The following is an 8942-nucleotide window of genomic DNA, read 5'->3' on the forward strand; positions in this document are numbered from 1 at the left end:
CTATCAACTTTTTATACTTTGTGAACAATTCCAATAACAATTCCTGAAACTACAGCTCATGAACTTTGACACATAAGACTACAACACTATTAATTCCCACAGACTTCAATTTCAAGACAGAGTGAACTTTGCAAACACAGGTACTTTGCTTCTATAGTAATATGACATGAATTTTAATATCTAGATTTATCATAATGTAAGTACAGTAGAGGACAGGTTAGTGAAATCTCAAAACCACTCCAAATAGTACCAGAATTAATTAAAACCAAAACAAACAGTAATTCACATCTCCCCTCCTGATACTTAAAGCGTGGTTACCACACAGTATGGACAGCCACTATCATCTCTCACTATCTGCTGGGATTATGCATAAACCACAGCTACTCTTCAGGAAAGTGGTGCAGTCAGAGAAGAATAAGCCAGGCAAGAAGGGTATGAGGATAACTTGTCTTGGACCCTGGTCAAAATTCTAAGGATTGCAGCTTGAAGATTTTGTTCATGTTTTCGTGCTCTTGAATACCTTCCATATCATTGAGCCTGAACACAGAAATGTGGTTTGACTTTCCTAGAAGGTGCGACAGACTGCTGAATAGATGTTGCAAGTCTTGTCCTGCAAAATTTATTTTAATGATGTGTGTGTATGGGAAAAGCAATTGTATGTCAACTCTGGCATGGCTATACTTCATTAGTGGCGAAATGAATTCTTTAACAGCTTGGAATCATTTAGGGATCCTTTGATGTAACAAGTATTACTGAAATCCAAGTTCATAAGTTTTGTGTGAAATGCCTAAATTGTTTCATATGAAAGTTTTTTTTGTTTGTGTGCATTTTTGTTTTGTTTGGTTTGTTGGGTTTTTTGTTTTTTTCCCCTTCTTTTTCCTTCTTAATACCAGTTCAGTAGTTCAGCAGTTTATAATCTCAGGTCCATGCATACCGTCTCAAAGCACTGTTAGCAACATTATTAGCAACAAAGGCTACTTCTTCCCCAAAAAAGTGGCCCTCTACTAACTGGAATATTCATTCTAATACCCGGGGCACATCTTTAAATAAATGGGTAGATTTTTTTTCAGTTTCAAATGAAGGACTGTTTTATGCAGTTCAGTGAATAAAATCAGATATTACAGCTGACCACAGGAGTGGGTACTAAACTGCGGAAGAGTATTGTTATGGCCAAAAGCGATTGAAAGTGCTCTCACATTCTTTAAAAACTTGCGGACTTTGTACTGGTGTTGATTTCGTACTTTTCTGGAATTCTCCAGAGATGCTTGTAACAATATACCTACTAAATGGCAGTGCCCTGTACATAACAAAGGTAACTTCAAAATAAGAGCGCAATGGGATTTAAAAGACTATGTTCGGTTTCTAACAGAGGTAATGGGCTTCAGCTCCATATGACTCACAGTTCATAGAAAATGAAGGCATTAATTTAATTCACGCAAATTCAAATCTCAATTTGAAAAACAGTATTTAAAATTTAAACCTAACTTCTAGCCTTTTACTTATTGATTGAGACTCTGAGTATTAACGAAGGGTTCTGCTGGTACCAAAAGTAATTGATCCAACAGGCAGAATTGTAGCAGTGCATCTGATTTTCTACTTCGCAGGGAAAAATAAGGAGAATAGTAGCTAATGTACTGGCAGCTCCCTAAAATCCAGACTCCACGCAATAAGAAAGGCACAATAAAAGTCATTTTAAGATGGAACTGTAACTACAAGAATTGGTGTTACATTCCCCCATACCCTAGACACTCATTTCTGCTTCCACCTCACCCTTCCCTTTCTTCCAGCACAAGCAGCCTTACTGTAATCTGTATCGACAAACCAGTCCAGTTTAAAACTAAATGCTAAAGGTATTTTTGCTGTGCTAGTTTTAATGCAGGTCAGTTCCACAGACCACCTCAAATGGCATGAGAATACAAGGAAGCCAGAACAGGAGCAGAAAACATCAGCAAAATGCAGACAGAACTCTTGTGTTCAATGGCAGCATTGGTTCGAAACTGTAACACGAAATCACGGTTATGTAGCAGTGATGCAAGTCCGCACTGCCACAGAAAAAGGATACTCCTGCCGTGCCCTATCTCTGGCCATGTATTTTTCCTACCTACTTGTACCACTATTAGCATTTCTATCATACATGGTTGAGTATGCCAAAGTAGCTCCCTATTTCCTCAAAAAAGCAATAACAAACCCCCTAAAAACCAACTCCAACATTTAAACTGCAGCTAGCTCACTGTGAAGCTGCTGCAGCACTACTGCAAACACAAGGAGGCAGTGGGAACATGAGACTAGCCGTGGGCAGGACTGCAGCAGTCTAGATTTAGATTGGATTAAACTACTCTGTAGTCACACCCTGAACTGCCAGCTGCTGGAATATATAACCGCTTCTTACGTTATCCATCTCATATGCAGAACTCCCCACAGTTAGAAAAACTGGCTCCTTTTCCAGCTTCTCCTCCATAGGCATCAATATTTATTGGGGAATTTGCCAACTGTTCCTTGTCATTTATTCTTCTCGCTACATTAAGAGCAAAAAACCCCACAAACCTCAACAGCCCTAAAATAATAAAAAAACACCCCAACCACCAAACCAAATATCCTCACTATTATAATCAGGCTTAGTTATGCTGTATCCGTACAGCAACTGGAACACATTCAGCCCAAAGTTGACAACCCTGATCTTTAGCAACCAACATTCTAGATGTTCATTAGATCCTAAATACCTTCCCAATTATTAACAGCAATATGTAGTCAGAACAGAAGCAGCAATACAAAATGTTGCATTTATTCTAACAGGGACAGAGTCGGAGAGAGATTAGCTCTAGAGCTTGTCTGATGAAGGGGTCCTGCAAATTTGAGTACCTGTGAGTGTTGTGTTGCTGGAGCTTTGGCAAGGAGAACTAAAATTTCATCTTTGAGTAAAGACTTGAACACTGGAAAACAACTGAGTATAGCAAATGTTGTAAGACAAACTTTTAAGTAAACAAACCCAATGAAACCTCTAGATCAGAGGTGTCAAACTCATTTTCATCAGGTGCCACATCAGCCTCGCAGTTGCCTTCAAAGGGCCAAATGTAATTTTAGGACTATAAATGTAGGAGTAGTTACATTTATACAGTCCTAAAATTATACTTGGCCCTTTGAGGGCAAGTGCGAGACTGACGTCGCCCCTGGTGAAAATGAGTTTGACACCCATGCTCTTAAAATACTTGCTTCAAATGAGGAACATTTTGCTGCTATAGGTGGGAAAAAAATAGCAGCAGTAATAAGAATTTCCTATGAGACGAATGCTAAAAAAGCCCAAACGCAAGGATTTGCAGCATACTGCTGTGTTTATCCTGAATTCCCAGCTCTGCAAATCACTAGAGGCACCTTTTGAGTTTTAGTAGTGCCTCAGAAAACACCTTAAATTCTGAAAAACTTTTAGCTAATCATGTGTATATACACATTCATCCATAATAAACATGCCTACCTCTCATAGGTTCATGTAAGAACCTAGATGCCATCCAGAAGCAAGTACTTCTCTACACATTTCTGCTTTCAAAACAGCTTCATGGAAATATTTTGTAAGTTACACTGCCATCATCTTGGGAACTGGAAACCTGTTGAGGTAATCATTTGTGAGAGGCTGAGAGCTCACTGCACTTGCGTTTTTTCTGTTTGTTTTTTCTTTTTTTCCTAATGGACAAAATTCCTCCTTTGCCCGACTACGGCAAGAATCGGAAACGCAGCAAGAGTCCCTGAAGCCATAGCAGCGTTACAGCCCTGCGCTCAGGGAAAAGACGGTGATTACGGGAGAGCTGGGGATTCACACCCGCGCAGTTTCTGTCCCGCACACAGCGCACCTCTTGCTGCTCCTCCGCTCGCCGCCGCCGGCGATCGCCACCCGCGAGCAACCCCGCCACCCTGGCTGCCGCGGCCCCCCCGGAGCGGCAAGGGCGGTGGCGCCCTGCCCGGCCCTTCCGCAGGCACCGAGAGCACCTCTGCGCACAAACTACGCGCCCTTTGCTCTGCTCCCAACGCCGGGCAAAGCGGCGCCGGACGGGGAAGCGGCGGACCTGGAGCGGATGGCGGAAGTGCGGAGGGGCCGAGGGCAGGGGCGAGCGGGAAGCCCGCCGCCAGGCGCCACGGCCCGCACCCCAGCCCCCCGGGCCGAGCACCCACCGCTCCCCGCGGAAGGGAGCGGAGCGGTTTTAAAAGCGACTCAGACTTACGAGCGCCTAACAGAGCCCGCAGCCGCTCCCAGCACAGGGCACTCGCTCCTGCCTCAGCCCCTTAACCCAGGAACCAGAACTGACTTCCTGTTGGGCTCTCCCCGCCCTGTGACGGGCCGTCCTGGTGCTGCCAGCGCCGCTGGTCGGGTCGGGGCAACGGCCCCCGCAGCCGCCGGGCGCCGCGACCGGGCGGGGGCAGCGCCGGGCTGGCCGGCCGGGCAGCGCGCCTTGCCCGCCTTCGAGGCATCATGGAGCTGGCCCCTCCGGCCCCGCGCAGGGGTGAGCGTCTTTGGCTCTGCTGCGTCTGCCTTGCAATGCCTTTTCAAGCACCCGTCTCCTGCAGGGGCTGTGTGCGTCTTGCTGCCACACGTCCCTTCCTATTTCAGTCTTTCCATGATTCTGCCTCGGTTGTAAATAGCAGTACTTAATTTTGTGGCATAACTGTACTTTTCATGCCCAGAGCATTTCACTCCTCCCACCCGGCACTTAATTCACACAGGCAATGAATTTCATAGATAAGAATATAATAGGAACACACAGTTTAATTTGCTGCTAAAAGTCCTTATCTCGTAGGTCGCATGTGCGAGAATAACTTTTTTCCTGAAGGTGTGTAAGAGGGTGGGAGTTGATGGGAGCAAATGAGGCATTTCTCTCATACTTGCACAGGGTACAGTCACAGAGCTAGCGGCAGAGAAGCATTACAGATTTTGAACTGGCCTTGGCCGGCTGTGAACCCCCGGTGAACATATCCGCGCAGCCAGGCTGTGGCGTTTCTTCTGTTAGAGCAGAACTTTTCGCTTTGTCTGCTGACAGATCAGAACCTGCATTTCAACTAAGGCAACCTTACCTGCCCTGGGTGTGTGCACTTGGAAACCCAAGGACTGAGCTCAAGCACGGCCGCAGAAAGAGTAGCCCGGCATTGTTCTCTGTACTCTTTTGAAGAGGACTTCTATTATAATTTGCCTTTCCTGCTGAGCGTTTAATAACTCTTTCGATCTGTTTTGGCCTTTACTAAGACTAAAGAGACTTACAGACAGTTTAATGGGCAAATAAATATACTTACTGGTTAGCCACTTTTAAGAACTTCACATGAGGTTCTAATGAAGTGTTAAAAGGTTCAGAGAGGGTTTTCTCTGGTAGTATGTTTCCAAGAAAGGGGGATTCAATTTCCTCTTTCAGAGACAGAGTATTTGAGACATCCAAGCTAAGGTTTCATTCAACCAAGTTGTGGTTTTTTGTTTTGTTTTGGTTTTTTGTTAGTTTTTTTAAGGACAAAAGGGGCTGTTGTTTCTTTTTGAATTTTTACTTTATTATTTTTATTCGGTCTTGCCACTTAAAATGGTAATGGATATCTCAATAACTGAAATAAAACCTGCAATTCTGAAATTCAGATCAGTGCATGTAAGTATAATTTAACTGATGCTATATTTAAAAAGGGATAATATGCAGAAAAGTACAAGTAGGTGTTATCTGATGATAAACATGTATCGACTAAGATTATGGCTACCTGAATTTCAGTAGAGCCATAACATATATGCCATCTCTGAAACACTATCATTGCACCCTAGTTGTTATAGGAAACAGAAATTTGTTTATTAAATTATAGAAATGTACTTACTGTAACTTTGCTGCGAATGTCTCAAACCCAACAAAGCAAAACTGACAACCATGTACAAATATGATTTTTCAAATCACATGCCTTATTATCTGAATAATTTATAAGTAATATTCTTCCACAATAAAGCACAAGAGAAGCTGGCCTTTATCTTCATTATTTAGCATTTTTTTCTTTGCTACATTTCCTCCCCAAAACCAATAAGATGTATGTCACGAGCTTTACTGTAATCCATCTTGACATTCTTAGAGACTTCCAACCCTTTGAATAAATTGTTAAATAGGAGAAAAAAAATCTGTGAAAATAATATAAAATCTATATTATGTAGCTAACTTGATCTCTAACTTTGATCTTTTAGAGTGGTTTTTGCTTTACAATAAAATATTTTTTGTCCTTTTCTTCCTCATCTTGCTTTCTTTTTCTGTTTTTCTGCTTCCTCCTCTTCAGTTTCTGTATTTCCTTCCCCACAGCTGTTCCGGTAACGGCTTTCTGTATTTCTGTCCCACATAAATATTTCACATTTTTATGTCATTGTTAAGGCAGAGTTGCTTTCCTATATGTAGTCTTCACAAGATAACTGTGAAGAACAAGCATATATCAGTACAGTTAAAAAGGATTTAAGATTTTAAGACTCTACTAATCTTTAAACCAGTTGCAAAACATTTACATAGAGTTTGGGACTGATGATGAAGAGGTTCATATGTGTATTATTTTATTTCACTTTGTTTTCATACTCAGAGAGAGTCTTACTTTGACTAATTATACTTAGAAACAGGGTTTTTTTGGGGGAAATTAGGAAGTTGATACTTTTTTAGAGTAAAAATTTGCAAGTTTTCTCTGTGTGGGTCAAGCATATGTACAATATGTATACATACAATATACAATACCTCACATCATCTGTACACAGTTTGCTGTTTGGAATTACTTCTAACATTGTATTTTAACAGGGATTATACTTAGTCTTTACTGACGTGTTAACAGTGTGCTCGTGGGTAAACTGCGCTGAAGTCTTGAGAGGAACTGGTTGCTCTTGAGGTAGGCTTGTGGTGCAGCCGGTGCCGAAAGGCTGTATTTCAGTAAAGGTTTAAATCTGATTATTTTCTACATTTTTAAGCTTATAAATACAAATTGGCTTCTACCAGCTGTCAGAGGGTGTTTCTTGCAACTCCTTAGCGTAGACAGTCGTTCAGACACTAGGTGGCTCACGTCAGATGTTTAAACCTTTTCCAGAACTTTTAAACTGTTGTCCCAAGGGAAAGTATGGCGCGGTGCTGGGTGCTGGAGGAGTTTGTGCTGCTCTATGATGTTTCTCTGTTCTTTCAGTAGTCCGTTGTCGTTGTTGTTTTAACAAAATGAAAAGCGTATTTTGCTTTTGAAATGCCTTTCCTGGTCAGAAAAGGAGAATTGTGGATTAATTTGGACTGAATGTTGTCATTCTGTTGTCAGAAGGAAGGTGGGGCTGAATTTTTTATTTTTTTTTAATTTTTTTTTTTTTTTTCCCCAGCAGCAAGAGTAGTTAGTTGATGAGCCTGTGGAAATCTTAGTATATGCAATGCCAATAAGGTATATATTTTGCCTATAGGGTGTAACGGACAGAACCTGGCTTCCAGAAGCTAACTAAAGAAAATTAAATCAAAGTGCAGACATACAGACTTGCTGCACTATAAGCAACGTAAAAGTAGTGTTAGTACAATTATAAAGTTTATATCTTATCTTGTGCTTTTTCTATATATCTGAATGCTGAAGTTGGTAAGTATAATTTATTCATTGTCTTTACAAAGTGTAGAAAACAAAGGTTTGGGTTTTCTTTTCTCATCTCTTTAGTAACAGCATTGGCAATTTTTAAGTTGCCTGGGAGGAGTGTCAACAGGATTGTGAAATGCAGTTTGGTACTTCAGTACTGCTTATGACTAATATTAGCTGGGGACTTCCACTGAGAAATACCCGACCAAAGAACTTCCTTAAATGCAACTGCAAGCAGACAGTCATTCTCTGAGGCAGAGACTGTGGCAGAAACAGCCTGCAAACTGGCTTTGGACTCAGTGCAACATTCCTTATTTCCATAAGTGGTCTCAATGATTTCTGGAGGCTTGCTACCCTAGCCAAAGGTTACTTGCATGAAAAGGGAGCAGCGCCTGAACAGGCAACCCTGCGTGCTTGGGAACAGTTAACATCCATAGCAACTACTGTACCAAAATAATACATACTTTCAAACATATTGTGAAGAAAAAGCCAGTGATGATAATGACACCAATAGCAAGCAGCAACAGCTTTGTATATAGAATGTAATCTGTGTTACATAAGGAGAGCGTGCAACAAGATGGAGGGTGAAACGCAGGGTATTGAAAAAAGATGGACCAAATTTTAAATCACTACTGCTTTGAAATTGGGTCCATCTTTCTGAAACACCCTGTACTTCGTAGAGAAGAATAACTAATCCACTGATTCTTAGTTAAGCTCCAAAGGAACTCAATTGTGCAAACCCTTGAATTCTGTTTAAGTTTTATCCTTATTGTGTGTTCTCCCTCCCCCCAGCAAACTACTGTGTAGTGAAACTGAGTTTCTGTAGAACAATGTAGGGAAAACACTTACCTTGGAAAATGCATTTTCCCTAGCATCAGTGCCTTTTTGCCATAGAGGCAAGTATTCAGGGGATTTTACACATAAGCATTAATTCCTTAGACCTGTCAATGTGAAAAAGTAAGCTATTTTGATATCAACTACATTACATAGGCTTTCTCCCTCTGTTCCTTGTTAAAATTCACTAAGTCTTCATAGCTGCTTTAGATAGAGCTACATTATATTCAGTATTTAATTTCAGAAAACATGATTGATACAAGGAGCCTTTGCACTATTTCTTGAATGTTGTTTGATCCCAAGTCTTTATTCAGGTTCTCAGTGTGGAGTTAGAGTGCAAGAAGTCAAAGAAGAGATGCATTTGAAATAGCACATTTCACTTCTGGGGTCTTATGACCTCTTTTCCTCTTATGCAAAAAGGGGAGCTATGTAGTGCAGCAAAATCACAGATTCCCTGGTATTGTTTGTGTAGTCTCATAGAATTCTGAAGTTTAGAGAACAGGAAGAGACAGGTGTTGATGCAAAGTCATTAAGTTAAT

General features: G+C 41.2%; 1 protein-coding gene across 2 annotated transcripts in view; it reads right to left on the reverse strand.

Annotated features, from left to right (window-relative positions):
• TANK (TRAF family member associated NFKB activator) overlaps positions 1-4288 on the reverse strand; it is a 28595-nt gene extending 24307 nt beyond the window's left edge. The window contains exons 1-2 of one of the 2 annotated variants that reach the window (XM_065637989.1): positions 4212-4288; positions 3470-3599 (exon numbers count right to left, since the gene is read on the reverse strand). The gene's annotated coding sequence lies outside the window, so the exon portion shown is untranslated. The remainder of the gene's footprint in view (positions 1-3469; positions 3600-4211) is intronic. The other variant, XM_065637990.1, reaches the window with a different exon arrangement.
• Positions 4289-8942: the final 4654 nt, after the last annotated feature.

The sequence above is a fragment of the Caloenas nicobarica genome, chromosome 6 (genome assembly GCF_036013445.1).
Source record: "Caloenas nicobarica isolate bCalNic1 chromosome 6, bCalNic1.hap1, whole genome shotgun sequence".
Classification (NCBI taxonomy): domain Eukaryota; kingdom Metazoa; phylum Chordata; class Aves; order Columbiformes; family Columbidae; genus Caloenas; species Caloenas nicobarica.